Consider the following 12,116-nt stretch of genomic DNA (forward strand, 5'->3'; position numbering starts at 1 on the left):
AGAAATTGCAGCTTTACATTAATTAAATATACCGCGATTTCATCGCGCAGAAATTTTGCAAATTGTAAGATGTGCTTCTCTGTATCTTGATTAAATTGTAGCGTACTGGCGTCTTAAAATTAGCCGTGTTTTCGATTAATTATATGCGCCGGTTGCCAACAAAGGCGATCGAATTTTTTAGGTTTTGCTTTTTTTTTTTTCTTTCTTTCACGTTTAGCGCTCAATTTTTTAACGAATTACCGCTCAGGTCCAATCAGCTAATTGAAAAACGATGAATCGCTACGGCAAGAACGCCGGGAGCATCATTAGCAAATGCGTTTCGTGATTGAATTTTTCATGTATCGCAGTATGAAACTTCGCCGGCTGCCACTTCGTTTACATTCGTACACAGCTTATCGATAGCATTCTGCCGCTCCAATTAGCTGATTAAAATGCCCGTTAATGGATGACCGATGTATTTGTGATTCCTAATTAATTCGCGGCTCTTCATTAATATCTTTTATAATGCCGTAACATGGTTAAACAAAATGTCCGCTAATGGCGACGTGTTTCGTAAATCTATATCGGCGGCGGAGCGCGCGCTGTAATTCTTGTAAATTATTCGTTGCATTTATCAATTAATGTCGGCGAATCGCTGCGTCTCCGCGAATAATGACAGCGTACCGTAAATCGTCAACAAATAATTCGTACAATGACGAATAAAATCAAAGTCAACTATTTGTTTAGAAAACGTGTGTGACGTTTTTCGCGTTACGATGCGGGCGCATGGCGTATCAAAATAATACACACAGCATCGCTAGCAAGTTTACATTGATAGACCGAGCATGGCATTAGCACAGTAAATAAATGTAATGAAAAACGAAACGTTTATTACTTTGATATGAGCTAAAGTTCGCGGACCGTTTACCCTGGACTAGCGGCGCGTATTTCGCTCGGGTTCTCACCCGCATTTTCATTCATCAACTGGCTGCCTAACGATAAATCATCTTGTCTGCCGATATAGAGACAGGTACAAATTTATTCAACCGTCTGCATATACGAGCGACACGATGCGAGTCCATCCGTTTCGAACGTGCATACCCCCGTGTACATTATTAATTGAACGTGCGTGTAACACCGGCCGGGAAGACTAACGCGAAAAACACCAACGTTTGTTTATTTCATTTCGAAAGCTTTTATTACAAAGTTTATAGGCTGAAAAACGAGACACTAATAGTCTTCTCTAATAGTGAAAGTAATTATATACGATACATGAAATTATTGATATCATATCAATGAATTATATATATATGTGTGTGTGCATAAATAAATTGTATATATTTTATAATTTATATACACAATATATCGCTCTTTCATTTGGAAAATGACTCAAAAATTAAATTTTTTTTCTAGAAAAGGGGAAAAACTATTTTTCAATTTGACTGAAAATTATCAATTAATCAAATTATATTGGCAAAAAGATATTCTTAACATTTCAATTGTCATTTTTGTTTCACAATTCTCATAAAATTGATTCTTTTTAAGTTGCGATGTTTTTTTAAACTACCCTTTTTTTGAGTTGTGATAATTTTTTATGTGGTTAAGTTGCTTCACTTTTTGCATAAATGTTTTACATAATTGAAAACGTATTTAGAGCAAAATGTAATAATAGAATCAACGAATTCGACAGTATAAGTCATATATTTTTTAAGTTCTACTTTTGAAACACTGACAAAAATATTGCTATCAAACATAAATACTGATAAAAAGTAGGCTTTAGCCTCTCCTGATTGGAAACTGCTGAATGTACGAAATGAAAGTATCCCAGCTGATGTAGGATGATGTTGGCTCGAGGATGACCAACGGTAGTACAGAGAGGGTGGAAGTGAGGAAGAAAGGAAGAGGGTGCTTTCGATGGAGGTGGCGTGGCCGAGGGTTCCCCTGCTTTTTCATAACCGAGACAAGAGAAGGGTTGCGCCAGACAATGGGTCTCCATCTAAATTGTAAATTCTACATTGTAAAATTTTAAACGGCCGTTATTGCCCGTCGATATGTGGCTATTGGTTCTCATCGCACAAAAGCTTTATTTGCGTCTAATATTCGTCGCTTTCAACTCTTTATTTATGATCCGTATTCATTTCGCAAAATAATACTCTCGACTTAAGCAATATCGTGCTTGTGTAATTTCACTTATTCTCAATTATTTATATAATATCTCATTTGTTCGTCAATTTTCTACTTTCGACGTGACATATTTGTAATCTCACTTGGGAGAAGATTTTTATTTGGAATACCGTCTTTTTTCTGGTCCTTGACGATTTTTCGACTGGAAATAGATGGATACTTCAAATTCTATCTTTGTTCTTGATTTAAATCTAACGACAGGTCGACTAATTGTGCAAAAATAGTATATCGTTTGAAAATAGAAATTCGCCGTTTTTGAATGCGCTCCCCGAAGAAGATATCGACGATCGCGCTACTATATAAAGTCCACGTGCAGACAGGATGCAGTGACGTGAAAATCAGATGAAGACGACTTCAAATAGAAAGAAAAAGCAGGATGAACAGCACGAAGAGCGCCTGAGAGCGCGATCTAAACCGGTGTCACGGCAAAGCTGCAGAAACGACAGATCTATCGAAGCGAACAGCAAGCGAGCGTCGGAACGGCAGAGACGAAGAGAAGGAAGGGTCGAGTCGGGGGGGGGAGGGGAGGGGGGGGCCGGAAGAAGATCAGTGAGGTCGCTCGGCGGATTTGCATTTTGATAAGAAATCTCGCGGAAAGTTTTCTCCGATCTCCGTCGTTCCCTATTTTATTCTATACCGTCCTTTAGTATCCGAAGGATAGGAGACGCTTTTCTTGCCCTTCCGCTGTTGTCTTCCCTCTTCCTCCCCTCCGTCTTCCACATTCCGGTCTTATTCTTACCTCATTACGCTGGATTAGCTTATCCCGGGGTGTCGCTAGAACCAGCTACCACGACGGGGAAGTTGTATTCCCGTGGAAGATGTCAATTACGGCGACGCGATGCGACGAGGGAGAAAACGCGAAACGAGAAACTTAGGAGCAATCGCGTTTTGCAGTCGAAATCGGATTCTGATCTGAACTTTTTTTTTTCTCCTGAGAATCGTGCGATGACCCAGTTCATAAAGCATTTCCTTTGTACCGTTGTGGACAGATTAGAAAAATGATTCAATCATTCGATCTTGTCTTACGAGGATAGAACAATATTGTGAATGTTACCGTAAACATTATTCTTTTTTTCTCCTAGAGAATCGTAATATTCTTTTAATATTCTACAATACCTTACTTAACTCGAACGATAAGAAGTTTAGTCACATCTACGGGAGAGATGTAATAAACAAAAGAATCTTCATTCTGAGCTTCTTCTACAAGATAGTTGAATTAATAAGAATTGTTTTCTTGAGTTTAATTATACATATTCAGAAATGCACTCGTGAAAATTATCTTCGAAATGTTACTCCAGTCACATATGTATATCTGATTATATTGGAAACATGAGGAAATTTATTTAATTATGAGAGTAGAGCGTTAATTTCATCTATAGCTGTTGTCGTCGCCGTGGTTATTGAATAAAGCGTTGCGCATCACGAATTTTTCGATATAGAAAAATTCAGGTCATCGCAGATCTCTCATCGTGTTCTTATATAGAAACTTCCATGATCCCGGACGTCTACATCCCGGGATCCCGTACTCTTTCTTCATCACACTCGATTAGATTAGCCGGCATGCCATTGGACGCAGTTTTCGTTATGAAAAGTTACGATCTCGAGAAAGATGTCAATTAAAACTTGAGGAAAAAAACTCCGCCGGAGCGTCCGGTATAATGCGGAAGGAATAAAAGCCAGTTTTCCAGCGAACATCTTCACTGATGAACGGCGGAACGAAGGGAAGGTGGAGGAATATTAGTTTCTCCCCCCCCCCTCCTCCCCCTCCCCCATTTTGATCTTGCACCTTCTTGATTTCTATTTTTAACTTATCGAACGAGCTTATTGATGTTGCTGAATCTACAAGTTCTTCGTAGGGAAAAAACTGTGATATAATTCCGATTAATATTATTTTTTCATCGCAATGAAATATACTTAATAATTTTCGCAAATAAGCATTGGAACCCTTTTTCTATGTGTACAGCATCGAAGTTCGAGCACGAGGAAAAAAAATATTCCGTTCCGCCCGACTTTCAATCTCCGATTCGAAACTTTCGACAAAATTCTTAATTATTCGTCAGCGAGTCGTCAATCTCGTCGTCGATTTCAACAGATCGCTACGGACGTTTCGCGGCAACGAGGATCGACAGTCAGTCACCTCTGGCATTACAGAAGACGCATTATCGCGCGACGTCGGCTTTCGTTACTATCGGCATTATCTATTATCGGCAGCGACGTTGACGTACCGTCCACCGCCAAACATGGTAGCAGCAATCTGTGACCGAAACAAGAAATAGACATGACACAACAGGTGTAATGGACGTACAGACGATGTTGTCTTCTGAATTTATATTGAATTTAGGTATTTATTTTTTTGTATTTCTATACTTTTACTATATTTATATATATATTTAACATTTTATTATATATACGTTTATATAAAATCTGTCATATATGTAATCGAACCGATTAAAAATCTCTCTCTCTCTCTCTCTCTCTCTCTCTCTCTCTCTCTCTCTCTCTCTGCGTCTTAAAATTGTCATTGATCGGCGCACTCTTAAGATGTCAAAAATACAGAAGAGAAGCTAACCGCGCTGTGTGTATTTATTTATTTATTTTACTTATATTTTGCACATTTCAAAATAAGAAAACAAAGATAGAAATTTTCGAGAAGGTAAAATGTTCAATTTTTGCAATAGCTTGATTTTCATTGAGCGATCATTAGATTAGGAAACAAAATTAAAGTAATATATCGATCGAATCGTTTCAATTTCGCATTTGTCTATTGTTGCAACATTATATATTCAAATTGCGAACGTCAGTGGCGTAGGAACGTTAACGTTGAAACTAATATAAACCAGAATGTAAACCAGAATTTTGCATAAAATTATCGGAAGAGGGAGGGGGAGGACGGTAGACGGACAGTATGCGATACGGTATAACTCCTGGCGAACGTGCCATCCGCAAATCCTGTTGTTAATCCGCCGACAAATTCGACAGGGCGTCCCCCGATCGCGAAAAACCCACAAACCGAAGGGTTGAACTTACGAATGCCGTTCGACCCTCGCTTCGGCTGCCGCGCTCTTCTGGAGCTATTTTTTTCCCCCCGTACCGTTTTGCGCGCACGCGGTTTGGTCCACACACACACACACACACACACACACACACACACACACACACACACACACACACACACACACATACACGCGAAGCATGCGATCGATGGCTGAAAAACGCAACCACGCTGCTGCTACCATTGCCGCTGCAAACCACCCCTCTCTACTCTATGGTACGCATCCTCACTGCAGGACACCCCGTCTCGCTCTCGGCGATCCGCCATTTGTATTAATGAACGCGATCGCTCGGTTTTGCCACGCATCCCCGGACGCATTGATAGGTCTCGTATCGGTTACCCACGGGCGAGAAAAAATAACGAGAGAGAAGCGATGCGCGCAGCTATACTATATAACGTTCCCGGCATTTCGGACTGTTTATTCGACCGAAATGGAAAGGCATCTCGTAATTGTTGCCACACACAAGAGTCCACATGCGAGTGGCGACTTTCATTAAATGAAAGTATTCGCACCGCGGTCGCCGACTTGGTGCTCGGAGGAAACAACTTCGCGGACGTGAACGTCAGATTTGCGGGCGAGAGAAAGAGACGAGCTCTGTCGCGTTGCGTTAAAGGACGCATTAAAGTGTAATCGCGGCATTTCGAGCGCGATAACAACGTAAACCGCAAAAAGGGCACGCAGTCTTTAAAGTAAATAGCTAAATGAAACCGTGAAACACGGATGCGTTTTATGTTTACAGAACGCACGTAACGATTTAATAGTATACATAATGTTTGAAATACAGTCCGCACATTTCAAACGTATACTCTATACCTGTGTGAAACAGACCATTTTTTCCCCGAATTCAAACCGAATGTGATTTGAGCGTCGATAAAATACGATTTAGAAAAATTAGGAAGAACCGAAAGATATGTGTAGGGCAGAAATGTACAATCTGCTCCATACTCCAAATATTGTTGTATGTAACGGCAATCTATCTGCGGTAACAATCTATCTAAATTGCGTGAATTTTCATTGCGGTTGAAGATCATCAATGGCAATCTCGATGTCACGATTCCATCAGACATAGTGCAGCAGCAATATTGCTATTGCGTATGTTTCGAATAAAATAGCTATTCGGAAATTCCATGCGATGCTGTTAGTTTGAAATTTCGAGAAATTGCAATATAGCTTATCTATTGTAATACACACACACACACACACACACACACGCACGCACACACGCTTCCTGGTGAACGTCCGACACTTTGAAAAATGGTGATGCTTTCGGCTTCCCTATTCGGAAGGCAAGGCAAAAAAAAAACAGGAGAGTATGGAAACAATGCTCCAATACGGGAAGTGGATCAATGAGAGAGAAAAAGAGCGCCCCGCGAGAGGGATGAAGAGGGCGGAGCTGTTTTACATGGAGCCATTCACCCTTGGTAGTACTTTGTGTACACCCTCGTCTATACCCTTCATCCCCGTGGCTTATTTTCAACGAAGAAATCCCCTTGCTTCGATATTCGCACTGTCATGCTCACTAACAGTGCAAAATTCTTGGCGCTCTTGAAAATATCGTCGAGTAACTGTAGGCTTTGACTTTTAGAATCTTCCAGTGTATCATTTATGCAATCGGTATTATGGCAATAGCAACGTATAAAATAAGCAAAAAGAATAATATTTTAGTTATTAACTGAGAGACTTGGATGAATATATTATATTTGATTTTTAATTGTATGTGTCAATGTGATTGCATTAGGTTATTAAAAGATTAATAAGTAAGGTAATCTGTTACCTGTCAGACGATGTATATTCGATCTTTCTAGGTTTTTGAATAATATCTAATATTACTACAATTTATATTTTTTTACAGATTTATTTTGAGTGGTACACATTTATTTTCTCTCGTCACGTTCAGATATTTTAGTAGTCGTAAGTTTGGATCATTCGACGCGACAAAAACTAACCTAGAAACGTTACAGAAATGGCCGACATGATGACGAATTAATTTATCATTCTACATTTCTAATATTTTAAAAACAGCAAGAAGAGATTTAGAAAATGATGGAGATTTTTTGCCTTTTATAATTTAATCTTTTGTTACAGACAATCGCTAAAAATATGCTTAATTCCCAGCAAATAAGTTGTTGCTATTCTGATATCAAAATAACATATAAGATTTATTTTTGTTGTTAAAATGACGATAAATAACGTCAGCTCTTATTTATTGGATTGGTGTTAAATGGCTTAATGATTCAAATTTCTATGTAATCTTCTCTAAAAATTAACTTCTCTAAATATCAATTTAAGGATAAGCCACTGAAAGCATACAGATTTCAGGCATTACTGGACATTATTAGTCAACTTAAGAAAATTGTGTATTATAATAAGCAGTATGTGATTATGCATTAGTAGAGCATTAATGGGCACTATTATTAGGGCATTAGTGGGCATAAAAATTGGGTGGGCATAAAAATTACTGTGCATTGATGTACACAATTTTGGTGAGCGGTTTATCCTTTGCTAATTTAAATATGTTTTTGTATAAGTACCTACATAACAACCGATTAATTAAAGGATTACAGAAAAATTAAGTCAAATTTAAAAAAAATACGTATCAATTTGAGGGTGCAAAGAGGTAGATATAAATACAAAAACATTCGAATATTTAATTTTAAAATAATTACGAAAAGGTTATAAACGAATCAATTTTTGACAGTAATTTGTAACTTTGGGATAAAATATTTAACAAAGAAAGAAAGTTGAAGGTCTCCATGAAAGTATTGCGAGACGATGTGCCATCCCTCTTCCATCGATAAAATTAAGTTAATCTTTTCACCGACTTGGTACTTTCCCTCACCTTCATCGTCTGATTTATCGCGTAATATATTCGAGCAATTAATCGTCCTGTTTTAATCTTGTCACGATGCTTGGACCAAAGCGAGCGTAAATAATTGAGCACGTCTCGGCATCCTCAGGAAAATTTCAATGCCTAATAGCCCTTTTTCGTTATTTTTAGACGTGACGTTCTAAATTTCTTGCTACTTTAAGCTGGAAGCCGCTTAAATATTTTGCCTACCTCACAAGAAGTATCTTAAGCGTTATATATTTTTATCGGACGGAATTCCGTGAAGAGGAACTAATTAATACGGTAAAACGAAATCGAAGATCCTGTATAAATAAAAATAAGGTGACAAACAATCTCTTCTAGTAAAAAAGTAATTTTTCGTTAAATTTTAATCCTACTTGTAGAAGTATATAGAAACAGGAATATATGACATAAATATATAACAAAATTCTTTTGTTATATATAAGAAATTTATCGTTCGATGTATTTACCAATTCTGTCTCGATAAATCAATCGACAAATTGTTGAGTCATGATTAATTTGTTTATTATCTTCTGCTTGTCATCAGTTTTAATGATTTATGCTTTGTAAACGATGATTTTGCGCGTTGATATGCATTTTCCATTATCAGCATTTAAGAAACAACAATACAGATTTAATTTCTGACTAAATAAAAATGAGGGTGGAGGTTCCGCAAAAGGAATTGTTCTTTCCTTTTTTTTTTTTCATGTATATCTTGCCTCTTAATGGAGAAGCAGCGTTCGATTTTCCGCACGGAAGGAGCGGCTCTTAAATATTCAATCTGCCAACTTCGTTGGTCCACGTTCATCTTTCGTCTTTCTTTTTTTTCTCTTTACATCGAAAAAAAAAACGCTTTTATCTTTAAAATGAAACGAATTTTTTTATTCTTTCTAATGTAGAATTTGATGGTTTCGTTCTATTCACAGTCAAATTACAGATTTTAAGAATATTAATATATGAATTATAGGTATGTTTAACTTTTATGTAATTTTTTTTTAATTTTCCCGATATTATTATAATAAGATTGAATATTTATTAACATGCGATATAAAATTGCACATGAATAAACACTGATTCATTTTATTTGACTTATCTTTACTTGGTGAGGAGAGAGAGAGAGAGAGAGAGAGAGAGAGAGAGAGAGAGAGATTTAAATAAGAGTATTTAAAAAATTTTAAATAATTTTTTAAATATAACCATAAAGATATATAAATACCTGGATCTAAATATAATAACGTTCTACAATATTAATTATCTTGTATTTCATGTGGAAAAGCAGCTGCAAGCAAAACAAAGTTTACGAAGTATGCGATCTTTTTACATCATTTCATTAATCTTTCATCGAGTGAAGTTTCGACATTCAAAATAAGCGGAAACTTAATTGTATTTTAACTTCAATTTGCATGTGAAAAGTACGATCCATTGGGACAATGAAAGGAATAAAATTTTTTTTCGCGTCACGGTGTTTCTTATGAATTGAGAAGCTTCTTTTTCTCTTCGACATGCATAGTGTTATTTATATGTCATTTACAATTTGTAAATGTGTATACAGTCTGAGCTTATACATGTACTCGTATGTTTGTATGTAATATAATATTACATCACATATCATAGATATCGTAAAAAAATGACTTGTGAATATAAATGAGCAGAGCGATGTTTTTCTTCATTTCTTTCATCTATTTTTAAAGAATCTCATTTTAATTAATCTACGAAATTAGTTTGGTCAGTAGTATATAAAAATAATTGAGAATATTGATAAATAAATAAATAAAGAATGTAAGAGAATGAGAAAGGAAAGAAAAAAGGAAGAAAGGAAAGAAGAAAAAAAGAAATGAAGAATTTCTTGAAGAAACCGCGATATTATTTAACGACAAGGAGTTTATTTAATGAGAAACGAGAATGTTAAGATTTTGCGAAAACAAAGTCTTAATTTGTTTCTGTACATTGTACGTGTGTATAAATAATTTATTAAGAAATGCTGATTTCTCTTTGAGATTCTGCATCTTTATAAATTATCTGCAAATATAGAAATATTGTAATGGGGTGATTATATTAATTTTAATCAATTAAAAAAATCCGAATAAAGTTTTATTTGATTAAAATATATTTATTTATTGAAAATATTTATTGATAAATTTCACAAAAAATAAGAAAAAATGATATCTAATAAAAGTTAAAACTTTATACTTATGTAACATCTCTTGCATTGATATTTTTATTAATATAAAGCTTTTTGAAAAATAATTGTATAATAAAATACACTATTTTTCTACAATGTCCTTTACAGCAAATTACTATAATTCATGTGCCGCTTGTACAGGTGCATTCATCTTATCATCTACCAATTACTTTCGAAACTACTGGTTCGATTATTATTTAATCCATACCCGTCACTCGCTTCGTATGACTATAATATCTACATGTCAAAGATACATTTAACATTATACTTATCCACATCAGTTGCATGAATCAATTCAGATTCTATCAGAAGTCTTGGGAAATCTAAACGTGAATGATATGTTGGATAACTGGATGGCTAAATTTTAAACTTTGTTTTACAAAAACTGCATTATTTTTTATCACGCAAGAAAACTGCAAAACTACGACGGTAATACGAAGTATAACGAATTTGATAAAGTCAATAATCTCTGAAATATATCCTGGAAGTTACTGCTTTGTAATTCTTTCTGTTTAGTAATATTTTATTTTTTTAGTATTTTATCTAGAATCCGCTTTGCTAATTTCAGTCTGAGAAATTTAGTCCAATTATTACATTTTCATTTAGAATCTGATTTCTAAAAGACATATATATATACATTTTTGCTTTTATAAAAATAATTTTATATTTAATTTTATAACGCGCGTGAGCATATTTTTTTCAAAATTATCAATTATTACGCAATCGAATAGTATAATAAAAATTATATAACACAAAGAGAGTTCTCTGAGCTATAACAATTATGCGAATGACAAATTTCAAGAAATCGCGCATGCAAGCAAATTATGGTAAAATCGACCGTAAATTATTATGTTGTATTTTATGCACAAGCTAAAACGCGTATGATGATGGAAAAGCGTATTGCATGGTTTCAGGAGTACTTAATACACGCTTAAGCATTTAATACATCGCATTACGTGTTTGTAACGCACGACATAACCGGATTATGTCCTCGATATCGAACGCGCGTCGCCCCTTCTCATATTTCCTAGCTCTAAACGCAAGTGGTAGGCAGGCTGCCTCCCTACACAGTTTTCTATGATAAAAAGAGATTCAATGCAAAACGTACGATCTGTCACACTAAACGAGTTCCACCCATTATCATAATTTACGACGAAACATATTGAGCTGATAAAAAAAAAATTAGTTTCTCTCGAATTAATTCGACGAAAAAAATGTCGAAACGTAAAGATCCTAAGGGTATTATCGAAACCATTCTTGTCCATGAAAACTGAAAAAGGAGGGAAAATGTATCGTTGCTCGAATGTATTCGATGTTCCGCATCGAAGTTCCGCGCTCCATTCGCAAGCGTTGACGTCTTGAACGATTTTCGTAATCTCGGCACCGATTTCAAGCGTGTCGCAATAACTTGCACCGGTGCGAGGCGGCGCTGAGTGCAAAAGACCGTGACAATTAAAGCGACCGGTGTGTTTTAATGGGTTAAGGGTTTAAGCACGGGAAACGGAGCGCGGTCGGTCGGTCGGTCGGTCGGAAACGGACGACGAAGGCCGTCGGCGACGGCGGCGCGGTGTGGTCCATGTAGTAATCGGGGGATATCTTGAGCGCGCGATTGCGCGCGCCCTCGTCGAAAGGGAGCGAGGGCGAACGAGCGAACGTACGTACGAACGGACGGACGGGGGTGTGCGTGCGAGCGAGCGAGCGAGCGAGCGAGATGGCTGAGGAAAGGGTGGAGGAGAGGCTCTCGGTTCGCGCGACGGATCGATAGGGATGCTTTTCAGCGGCGCGCATGCGGTCGCGTGAACCAATGATCGTGCGAGGGTTCTTTCGACGACACGAGTCGCCCTTGACGAGAGGCGAAGGGTGCGAGGGG

Source organism: Trachymyrmex septentrionalis, unplaced genomic scaffold (assembly GCF_001594115.1).
Source record: "Trachymyrmex septentrionalis isolate Tsep2-gDNA-1 unplaced genomic scaffold, Tsep1.0 scaffold97, whole genome shotgun sequence".
Taxonomy (NCBI): Eukaryota; Metazoa; Arthropoda; class Insecta; order Hymenoptera; family Formicidae; genus Trachymyrmex; species Trachymyrmex septentrionalis.